We start from the raw sequence: 12138 nt of genomic DNA, 5'->3' as shown, positions 1-12138 counted from the left end.
ATGCTAATTGACTGTACCTTTGCTATGACCCAAGCCACGCCCACCAGCCAATCAGAGCAACTATATGCAAATTAACCCAACCAAGATGGCAGCTAGCAGCCAGGGAGCTGGAGCATCAAGAGTCTTGGTTGCCCGGCGATGGAGGAAGCCAAGCTTCCCGCCAGCCCTGAGTCCACTGTGGCCTCTGCTTATGGCAACAGTTTCAATTATATAAGACAAATAAATCCCAGATACCTGCTTTCAGCAAGCCTCCACTGTGAGCTTGAGTGGCTGGGGGCCGTGGCCAGCCTGAAAACAACCATCAGCCCCTCTCCCAGGCTGGCCACACCCTCATAGTGTGATGGTCCCTGCTGTGGGGTTGGTTAGCCTGCAAACAGCCATCAGCCCCTCACCCAGCCTGTCCAGGCACCCCAGAGGGGACCCCCACCCTGAAGGGGGTGTGGCCAGCCTGAAAATGACCCTCATCCCCTAACCCAGGCTGGCCAGGCATCCCAGGGGGGACCCCGACCCTGAAGGAGCTATGGCCAGCTTGCAAACAGCCATCAGCCCCTCACCAGGTACTCCTATATAATAAAAGGGTAATATGCAAATTGACCCTAACTGCAGAACGACTGAGAATGACTGGTCACTATGACACACATTCACCACCAGGGGGCAGATGCTCAATGCAGGAGCTGCCCCGTAGTGGTCAGTGCATTCCCATAGGGGGAACTCTGCTCAGCCACAAGCCAGGCTGACGGCTGCCAGTACAGTGGTGGTGGTAAAAGCCTCTCCCGCCTCCTCAGCAGTGCTAAAGATGTCCAGCTGCAGCTTAGGCCTGCTTCCTGCTGGCAAGTGGACATCCCCCTAGGGCTCCTGGGCTGCCAGAGGGATGTCTGACTGCCAGCTTAGGCGCAGTCCCCCAGGGAGCAGGTCTAAGCCAGCAGGTGGTCATCCCCCGAGGGGTCCCAGACTGCGAGAGGGCACAGGCCAGGTTGAGGGACCCATCCAAGTGTACAAATTTTTGTGCATCGGGCCTCTAGTGTATATATGTATATATACTGTATATAAAGCTTTACAGAAATAGTAATATAAAGCAAAACATCCAGTTTTTAAAAAAAAGGCAGGTGACATGATCAGACACTTCTCCCAAAAGACAGGCAAATGACTAACAGATATATGGAAAGGTGCTCAACTTCAATAGCTATGATGGAAATGCAAATCAAAACGACAATGAGATACCACATCACACCTGTTAGAATGGCTGTCATAAAAAAAGACAAGTAGTAACAAGTGTTGGAGCTTGTGGAGAAAAATAAACCCCTCATACACTGCTGGTGGGAATGTAAACTGATAGAGCCATACGGAAAACAGTATGTAGGTTCCTGCAAGAATAAGCAATGGAACTATGATATGACCCAGCAATTCCTTTCTGGTATCTACCCAATAAATCTGAAAACATTTATTTGTGAAGACATATGTACCTCTATGTTTATTGCAGCTTAATTCATGGTGGCCAAGACATGGAAACAACCTAAGTGCCCTTTGATGGATAATTGCATAAAAAAGATGTAGTACATATACTCAATGGAATATATTTAGCAATGAAAAGAATGGAATATTGCCTTTGGGACAACATGGATGGATCCTGAGAGCATCAAATGAAATAAATCATGAAAGAAGACAAGAACCATATGATTTCTGTGGGATATAAACAGAAAACAACAAATAAACAAACCAGACAAACAAATGATAGTGGGGAAGGCCATGCAATAAGAACAGAGCCACAGCTGTCTAATAATTATTCACCTTACCAACTATATATAAGAAGTTTTCTTACAGGCACTGGAGAACTGGTGAATGGAACAAGGCTGTCAAAAGATAAGATTCCTCGATGGGTCCATGCCACAGAAAAGAAATACATTTTGAGAACAGACCAAGGACAGGACACACTTTGATTTGGTTGCTCGGACCCTGACCCTCTCTGGGAGTTTGCCTCAGGAAAGTTGACCATTCTCCAGTCCCAGGAATGGGCTGAGCTGTTTGCAACATCGTAGAAGGTTAGCCACCTTGTTATCTGACTTTGAGCTCCAGAAGGCTGGGCTGCAGACTCTATCCTCCCCTTCCCATGCTACACTTGCAACTCGCAGCTGCATGTAGCAATCTTCTCCCTCCTGTGTATATAATCAGCTTACTGGCAAGGGGGGTTTGTCAGAGCAGAATTTCCAGGGTGACCAACTGCTCTCCCCATATTACTGGCACTATTGGAATAAATGCTCATATATGATTCAACCCCATCTCTGCTTTATTCGGCTCAAGTAGTGACAGGTGGCCTCGAATCCATTGTGTCTGGTTTCACAAACAGAAACTCATAGACACACACAACAGTATGGTGGTTACCAGAGGAAAAAGAGGGTGAGGGGACAGATAGAAAAGGGTAAGAGGTTCAAACATATGGTGATGGAAGGAGACTTGGCTGTGGGGCAGTGAACATACAATACAATATATAGATGTTGTATTATAGAACTGTACATTTGAAACCTATGTTTTTAATTAATCAATGTCACCCCAATAAATTTAATAAAATAAAAATTACTATCTTGGAAGGAAAAAGGGTGCACGTTAGAAAAAATTACAAATAATCAGCAAAATATATCTGAGTCAATAAGAAGATGATAGAAATAAGATCAAACTATGAGCTGGGAGAAAATTTTGCAAATCACACATATGATAAAGAACTTTTAAATATGCTTGATAAAGATTTGACAAAGAACAGAATGTATATCTCTCATCCCCCAAAGGACTTGTATGCATGCATATAAGCATAATCCATGGATACAGACAGTAGCTGGGTGAGGGCATGTGCTGGGGTTAGCTGGTGGGAATTACCATTGAGAGGTCCATGGGGGGAAAAGGAGACATATATAATACTTTAAACAATGAAGAATTTTTTAAAAAGAAGAACAGAATGTATAAAGAACTCTAATAATCCATTACTAAAAAGGCAACTGAATTTTAAAAAGAAAAAAGACATGAATAAGCATTTTGACATATAATATGCTACATATAATTAGAACAGAGAACTGACTGAATTTTTACATATGTATCCACCAGTGAATCTATCACCACAACCAAGATAATGGGTCTATTGGTTTCCTTATGCCCTGTAGTAATTCCTGCCCACCCCAAATACACTGCCCTCACACCCCATCCAGCAACTGCTTGTGTGCTCAGCACAGATATGCTCTGCCATCGTTCCTCGATGCGCACATGTATGTGAGTGGCTGAGACCCAGAATTAGAGCTGAGATCTCAGATCTCTATGGAGAGGAGAGAATAATGATTTTCTGCAATGTGGCAATTCATTGATTCTAAATCCCAATTTAGAAAGAATTTTAGAAAATCAAGATGCTTTTTAACAGGAAGAAAGTTCTTGAGGACAATTGCCTTAGATACTTCATTTTTTATATTTGCTTAAAAACATAGATGAGACTGCTGTTTTAAAAGCACATGTTGGTTCCAAACCTCCTGGGAATAATCTGAAACTGGCCCCCATACAGAGGGCAGGAAGAGACTCAAGAGAGAAGCAGGCCATGGCAGATGGGTAGGTGGCAGTTTAACAAGCCAGGAAATTTACTTACAAGGCTCGTCTTGAGTGACCAAAAGACAAATATTCTCTGCACTTGCCTGCCCGATTTGAAAAAATGGCTGAGCCAGGTACACCATCCAGATGGTCTCAACAACACATTAGTATCTCAAGACTGTGTCCTTGAGGCAGCTCCTGGAAGGGAAAAGGCAAGCTGAATGCACATTCCAAAGACTGGCTTGGGGTGAATCTCCAATTGCCTTGGTCCAGCCTTCAGGTCAACTGGAGGTCACATCTTCTACATGACCTTCCCCAGTGTAACAGGACACAATGGGTTCAAAGGAACACAGTCTTAGTGGGAGAAAAAGTTCCATTTTCAGTTGTAACAAGTAAAGGAGACAGGGCAATGCTTTTCAGAGCTCTGCTTCTCCTAAAGGAGGCTTAGCCATTGCTTATATACAGTTTTATTAATTACATGTTGATTTCTTCTTTGTAGCTGGTTAGACTCATCCATAGTGATTTAGGTCAAGCTCATCTGATTGGAGCTCCTCTGCAAATTACAGTGCCACATTTTAGCATTCAGTAAGAACTGCCCAGACTTGAGTCTCTTGTCCATCTGTCACCAACACTCATCCATGGTGACCGGCTTTCACAATTTCATATGCCACCTTCTTCTTCTGCAGTGTGCCCTGAGAGGTCAGCAAGGGGCTTCAAAAGCATGGAAATGGCTCTTTTGGTGGCTGCTCTCTCAGATGCCATAGCAACAATACAATCCCATGTGAAAACACAGGTTAAGACACCAATTCCAAGAATCAGGGATAACTTTTTCCACCCAGAACACCATGACCCAAACCACTGACTTAGCAAGTCTCCTGAGCTGGGCGTCTAATCACTCAGGGTATTGACTTGTATTCTCATGTGATTAAGCAAAGATGATACATTAGCAGACTCATCAGGTATGAACACATTGCATTCTGCTTGGGCAATGACACAGATTTCAGCTGTCAGGAGAGATATTCTGGTATCAGAAAACACTAGAGGGGATTTTTAAAAGAAACACTAATAATAGTCAGTGTATGTCTGCAAGAGAAAAGACAGTGGGTATTGTTAAGAATTATCAATCAGGATTCTAGCAGCAGAGATGGCCCACTCTAATTAGATACTTGGGGGAGAGTCAAGTGCAAGGGTTTCCTACAAGCTGTGCACATAGGGTATGCAAATGACAGAGGAGACTGCTGGCAACAGTGAGGAAATTGCACCCTAACCATATTGGAGTGAAGAGAATAGGAACCCAGAAAAAGAGTTGAGTAGAGAAGGTGTGACTTTTGACTTAGGGTTGCAGCTGGTCAGAGATGGCCTTGCTGGGAGAGAGGCAGGAGAACAAATACCCTGACCTTGCTTTTCTACCCAGAAGAGATCTCCTGCTTGCACTTCCCATTGGCAGAAGCCAAGCTGAACTCAGAGAGCCAGAGTTCCCACTTATGTTGTTAGAGAGTCTTTAAGATCTGGGCCATTCTTACTCAACTAGAAGCCCCGGTGCATAAAAATTTGTGCACTTGGTGGGGAGGGAGTCCTGCAACCTGGCCTGTGCCCACTCACAGTACAAGACCCCTTGGGGGATGTCCACCTGTCGACTTAGGCCCACTCCCCGGGGGATCAGGCCTAAGCTTGCAGCCAGACATCCTTCTGGCAGCCAGGGAGCCCTCAGGGGATGTCCAACTAAAGGCTTAGGCTCCCAAGGGATCAGGTCTAAACCTTTAGTTGGACATTCTTAGTGCTGCCATGGAGGTGGGAGAGGCTCCTGCCACCACCTCTGCGCTGGCCAGCCATGAGCCAGCTTCTGGCTGAGTGGTACTCCCCATATGGAAGTTCACTGACCACCAGGGAGCAGCTGCTGCATTGAGCGTCTGCCCCCTGGTGGCCAGTGAGCATCATAGCAACCGGCCATTCTACTGTTCAGTCAATGTGTATATTATTAGCCTTTTATTATTATTATTATTATTATTGTTATTATTATTATTATTATTATATAGGATGTCCCTATTTCCCCCCCTTTGCCCCCTCTACCTAGCTCTTGCGCCCCACTTCTCTCTGGCCATCACCATCCTGTTGTCTGTGTGCATGGGTTGTGCATATATTTTCTTTGGGGCTGGGCTGCAAATGAACACAGTGAGGAGTCATGCACACCTTTTTTTTTGTTTTTAAACTTTTTAACATGAGGCACAAAAAAAGATTCTCTTTGTGTGTGCTATTTTACAGTTACAAGCTGAGGTAGTCACGGCCCCCACCACCTGGGACAGAGGAAGGGGAGGCTGCAAAATGGCCTCGTCTGAGCTCAGGTGGATGCCTGCTCTGGGGGCTTCCCTGGATATTCCCTGTGCCTACGGCCCGAAAGCAGGCTGAGCCCTCGAGGGAACCGTCTGCCCCAAGCCTTCCATCTTTTCAGGGCTAAAGTCTCACTCTTCCTATCGACCAAGTGTAGCAGCTGCTAAAAATCTAAGGGGTGACCCCAGAACCGAACCTCCTCTGTGCCATGAACGTGAGGCCTGGCTGCCCAGGGGATGGGCATGACTTTAACAGCCAAGATGAGGGCAAGGGAATAAACTATGTGCAACTACAACATCTGAAGTAATATTTACATTTGAAAACCTGGGCCGGGAAGCTCGGAAAGGCTTCACAGCTGGGCGACCTGCCCCTTTCCTTCACTTGCCTGAAGTCGCACTCCTCTACCTCGAGCTCCTCTCCTGACCCTTGCATCCTGAGGCGAACACCAGGCCTCAGCACCGGTCTCTCCGGACATAGTGCCACCCGCTCTGAGCCTCGCCCCCGCCTCTCCATACGTGAGACCGCCCCACTCTGAGCCACACCTCTGCCCCTCCGTACACAAACATGGTGCCACCTTGTGCTTAGCCACGTCCCCTGCCTTTCCACACAGGAAATGGCGCCTCCCACCTTGGGCTTAAGCCTCCAACTGAAGAGCTGCTTCCCGCTTGCTGATGTGGGAAGGACATTCCCAGCCTCTGGGTCTCCTTCTGGGGCTGGGGCTGTGTTGCTGCCCGGGCACCAGATCATGTTCCCTGGCAGTGATGCAGCCCCAGCCTCTGGGTCTCCTTCTGGAGCCTGGCTGCTTCACCCCCCGGGGACCAGATCACGTCCCCAGGTGATGACGCTCCCAGCCCATGGCCTGGCTTCTCCAATTACTGGCTGGGGAAGGCAAAGGCAGCCTGGTTCTCCAATCATGGCCCTGCCACCTGGCTCTTGGCTGTCACCTGGGTTTCCGATCACCTTCAGCCGCAGGCGGCTTCTTCCATCCTTCCTCTTTCGTCTCCCAGCATTGCGCCTATGTATGCAAATTAACCGCCATCTTTGTCGGTGGTTAATTTGCATATCACCCTGATTAGCCAATGGGAAGTGTAGCAAAGGTACGGTCAATTACCATGTTTGTATATTATTAGTGTAGATGCTGTTCTTGCTAAATGTTCAAATATACCAGTCCAGCTATAAACAGGATGATCTTGACAAGAACTCAGCAGTATAACTGTAGCCAACTGCAAAGAATAAACCAACATGTAATTGATCAAATAGTGTAAGCTATGGCCAAGACTCCCTTTGAGGCATTAGATCTTTTTATATGAATCCCATGTTTCCTTAATTTGCTACAAGTAAATAAAATTGCCTTCGGACAACCATGTCTCCTTCTTGAATACAACACCCCAAGTGGAGAACCTTTGGGTTGGGTAACAATATGATCCACATAGATCAGCCTCCTAGGCAAAGAGCTAGGGCAAAGAAGGGCAAAGGATGGATCTGCAGAGGCAAAGGAAAAACATTTGGCAGAGAAGAGATTTTCAAGATAATGTTTTAGTAGATATTTCAAGTTAGGTACCTTAAAAAGAAAAGCAAGAGGGAAACAGTAAGAAAAGTTCATAACTCCCAGATGTCCATGTGTTACTGGACAGGGACCAGCCAAAGTGGATCTTCTCAGTCTGACCTCTAGTGGGTGGGGTCTTTTTTAAAAAAATTAATCTTTATTGTTTAGAGGATTACATATGTCCTCTTTTCTACCCTATAGTGTGTGGGTTCTTGATTTGATGCAGGAAAGATTTCAAAACACAAGTCCAGGCGATTTTGCGAGTATGTTTATTAAATCTGGGGACAGTGAAATAAAGGAAGGGATTAAGGTAGAAGAAGCCACAGCAGACTGCCTAGGTGGGGCTGCTTTGGCTCTAGAAATGTTATAGAAAAGAATTGAGCCAAGACAGGGCTGTTTCAGCTCCCTGGGAAGTCAAGGACAAGGGAGATAGGATCATGGGCTGAGCCCGGGTCCAGCTGTCACTGCCACTGCTCTGCTGGCTGCAGTCTCTCCTGGGGACCTTTAGCATTTAGGAAGAAATAAAAAGTTCATGTGTGGAAAAGGGTATGGGCCTGCTCTAAAGCAATGAGTATTTATCCTGAGGGCTTTCTATCCCTTGTTTTTGTTTTTCTTTTAGCTCTCCAGGTGCATTTTTAATATGCTGATGCATTAAAATGAGTGTATGGGTGAGTTTGGAATTATTCTTTGATCAGTTTTACTTTTATCTTAGGTCTGTCTGGCTTTAATGGGTTTTTGTTATTTGTTCCCTGACTTCTTCTACATTGGGTTTAGCTGGCACAAATGGCCTTAATTGGGTCTTTGTGCTCTACTTCCCAGACCAGGGTGATGCAAGCTATGTATCTTCTGGTTAGAGAGAAGAATATAAACCATTTGCTCTCAAGTGTCCTTGGTTGGTGAAGATAAAGTTTTGTGATTCACAAGGTGGCTGCAAGACACCCAAATAGACTGACCTTGTTTAATTTTCTTGTCTCAGTTTCCCCACTTGCCCAGGAAATTTCCTAGATTCTTATTATCCTGCCTCATGTGGACAATAGAACCATCTTGCTGGAGAAGCCTTCTGCTTCACTAAAAAGGAACTCAGAGAAGTGGATGAAAATAATGTGCATCACCAGTGGTGCTAACACTGATATATGAAGGATTTCTCATTTGAATTGTCCTAAATTGAGCCTGTGAAATCTCCATAATATATTATTTTATGATTATGCCATTTTCTAATTTCTTCAGCTTGTTCACATTGTGGGGATTGGTGGGGAATGATGGGAGGATGCTTCTGTTTAGCTGTCACTGCATAGCAAACCATCCCGAAGCCTATTGGTTTAAAGCAACAACAATAATTTATTTTTCTCTTGAAACCTGAGCAGGATGCAGTGGAGGTGGCCCATCTTTGCTCTTTGCAGCTTCATCTGAGATGGCTCAGTTGACAGCTGGAGAATCTGCTTCCATCTTGCCCTACTATCATGGGTGGTAAGTTGTTTCTGCTGGCAGATGAAAGAGCAGCCAGGGGAGTGAGCCAGTGATTTCATATCCTCTTCATGTGGACTCGATGGACAACTTGGGCTTCCTCACCACATGGGGGCCATGTGCCAAGGGCACGTACTGCAAAGAGCAAGGAGGCATCCTCCCTATCTAACTTTAGAAGTCACAGCCATCCACTATTTGCCAAAGCAGTAACAAATTCCATGGAATTACAAGGCAGTGGCACAGACCCATATAACGCAACAAAAGGAAAAGCATGCTAAGATTATAAGAAGAATAGGTGGTATAGAAGATACTGTTATAACCATTTTTTGAAAATACAATCTACCATAGTAACAAATAAATGCAAATTAAAAATAAAAAAATAAAATTTACACTATTTGAAAATGCTATGCCATAGATTTGAAAGCATATTCCAAATCCTTTGTACAATATCTGCAAATATATTCCTTTCAGCTTGTTCCCTTATATTTTTAATTTGTTCTTCATACTTCATCTTTAGCACTTTTATTTTTTCCTCTTTTTCTTCTTGTGATATTTTTCCCTGATCACATTGCTCTTCTGTTAGTTTAATTTCCATCTCCAATTTCTCAGCATAGATTTTCTTCAGCTTTTCATCTGTGTCCTTGTATATGGCATCAGAAAAGTGAGCCCCTCCGTTCTTCTGCACCATTTCCTCTATCAGCTCCACCAGCTCCTGCAGTTGAGCTTCCTTCTCAGCTTCATGTGCATTCTTGTTATTGAAGGCACAGCAGCGGTACCCACACTCCTTGATGATGTTTTATAGGTTCACAACTGATTCATCTAAAAAGTCACTCATTATCTTCTCACCCAAATTATCTTTGTGAGTGAACAAGACGATGATGTGCTTCATGGCCACCATCCCAAAGAAGGCCTTGATCAATGCAACTGTTCTCTGCTCCTCTTCAGTGTAGTGGCCCAGCTGTAGAACCAGGATGATGGCATGAGGCCCAGGGTAGTTTAATTGGACACACCTGCTGATTTCCTTACAGGTGGTCTGCAGTTTCTCCTTGGTGTCAAATAGCCCTGGGGTGTCCACGACAAGAAGTTTCCTCCCATTCCAATATTGCTCTGCTTTCTGACAGGACTTGATAACAGCATGGGCAGAAATTTTAGAATCAAATTCCTTTCTCCCAAGGATCGTGTTTGCTGTTGCACTTTTTCCACTTCCAGTTTTCCCCACCAGAACAATCCTCAGAGTGTTGTCCTGAAGGCCAGCCATCTTCTCAAGAGGCTCTGAGATGCAGGTACCAACAAGACCTTAAGAAAGGGAATGAGAAGGGGAATGGGTACTTAGGTAAGTGAGGACCATTCCAAACCCTATTTTCTTCATTCTTGTCCTTGCAATTTGTAATGGTCTATTATTCATATGGAAGAAATAATAAAGCTGAGTTTTCCCACAAAGGAGTAAAGGGTGCAGGTGTTTTCACAGGAGAACTCACTTAAACCTCTACAAATATGATCATCTCAATGTTATGTGAGCTCTTCCTGATAACACAAAAAGAGGGAAACCTTTCCATTCTTTCTATGAATCAAGTGTGATATTGATCCTACAGGCTAACAGAGATTTGACCAATAAATAAAGTTACCGACATGACTCATTTGGAAATATCCAGACCAAAATTAGTTGTTACAACAAATCTTTTTAGTAGACTAGAAGCCTGGTGCATGAAATTTATGCAGGGTAGGGACCGTAGGCCTAGCCTACTTGCCTCTCCACTTCCTTCCCATGCTCCCTCATTGCCGTGTAGCTGCTGATGGTTACCTGCCATGTTCTGTGCCTCTCCCTGGTGGTCAGCACACATCATAGCAAGCAATGGAACTTCTGCTCTCCCAGTGGAATTCCAGACTGAACAATTTGCATATTAGCCTTTTATATATATACTAGAGGCCCGGTGCATGAAATTCGTGCACTGGGGGAAGGGGGACCCTCAGCCTGGCCTGCACCCTCTCCAATCTGGGACTCCTTGGGGGATGTCAGACTGCCCGTTTAGGCCCAATCCTTTACCAGCAGTCGGACATCCCTCTCGCAATTCAGGACCGCTGGCTCTTAACCACTTACCTGCCTGCGTGCCTGCCTGATTGCCCCTAACCACTCTGTTTGCCAGCCTGATCACCCCCAACTGCTGGCCTGATCACCCCCAACTGCCTCCCCTGTCAACCTGTTTGCCCCCAACTACCCCCTGCCACCGGCTTGATTGCTCCCAACTGCCCTCCCCTCACCAGCCTGATTGGGGTTGGGGGGCCGATTGGGGGTGGGGCTGGCCATGGGAAGGGGCTGTGTTTGGTGGACTGGGCAACCACCCCCCCAAATGGGTTGGGGGGTGGCGATCAGGGCCAGTGGCCTGGGGGAAAAGCCATGGGTGGTTGGCCAGCCAGCCCTGCCCCTGATTGCGGTGGCGGGGGGGGGGGGGCAATCTGGGATGGGGCTGGGCAAGGGGAGAGGCTGCAGGAAATTGGCTGGCCAGCCATGCCCCCTATTGGAGTGGGGGGATCAAGGGTGGGGCCAACCTGGGGAGGGGCTGCAGGACATTGGCCGCTCAGCCCTGCCCCCTCTTGGGGTGGGGGGGGTGAAATCAGGGGCAGATAGCCACGGGGAGGGGCTGTGGGCCTATTGTGGTGGGGCAGGTTGGTCAAGGATGTGGCTGGCGGGGGGAGAAGGGGTGGGAAGAGAGGGGGTATTTGGCCAGCCGGCCTGCTCTTTTTTTTTTTTTTTTTTTTTTGGCAACTCCACAATTTTAATTTGTGGTGCCTATGCTATGTCTGAAAAAGACCTTCTCCCCCTGCCCAGGAGAGAGATGGGGAGGGGGCAGCAAAAAATAGAAGACATCCCTCCCTATTGCACACAGACCCTATATACAAGCTCACCTGGCCCAGGCCAGCGGGATGCTTGGCACATTCTAGGATCCCTGCTCAGGGCCTGGAGGGGTGACTGGTGGCAGCACACGTGAGAGGGGACCTCTGGGTGACCACTCTGGTCCTGGCTACTGGTCTTGGCACTTCCTGGTCCCCAGTTCCTTTCTGTTCCTGCCTGCAGCCTTGGTCCCTCTACCTGGCCTCAGATGGCCCCCTTGGCTCCTGGGGGCTCTGTCCTCCCCTCCTAACCTGGAGATCTCAAGGAAGGTTATGGCTTCGCAGAGACTCCTCGACAGCCCTATCACTCATGTTCACACAGGGAAGGGGTGCATGTGGCAAAAGCAGCT

General features: G+C 46.5%; 1 pseudogene; it reads right to left on the bottom strand.

Annotated features, from left to right (window-relative positions):
* Positions 1 to 9290: 9290 nt before the first annotated feature.
* Positions 9291 to 10186, bottom strand: LOC139016699 (GTPase IMAP family member 7-like; annotated as a pseudogene).
* Between the last annotated feature and the right edge of the window lie 1952 nt (positions 10187 to 12138).

This window comes from Myotis yumanensis, unplaced genomic scaffold (genome assembly GCF_028538775.1).
Source record: "Myotis yumanensis isolate MYYU_CA2020_CCGP unplaced genomic scaffold, mMyoYum1.0.hap1 SCAF_9, whole genome shotgun sequence".
NCBI classification, from domain to species: domain Eukaryota; kingdom Metazoa; phylum Chordata; class Mammalia; order Chiroptera; family Vespertilionidae; genus Myotis; species Myotis yumanensis.
The sequence above is the reverse complement of the archived record's forward strand: the minus strand, read 5'-3'. Positions and strand labels throughout refer to the sequence as shown.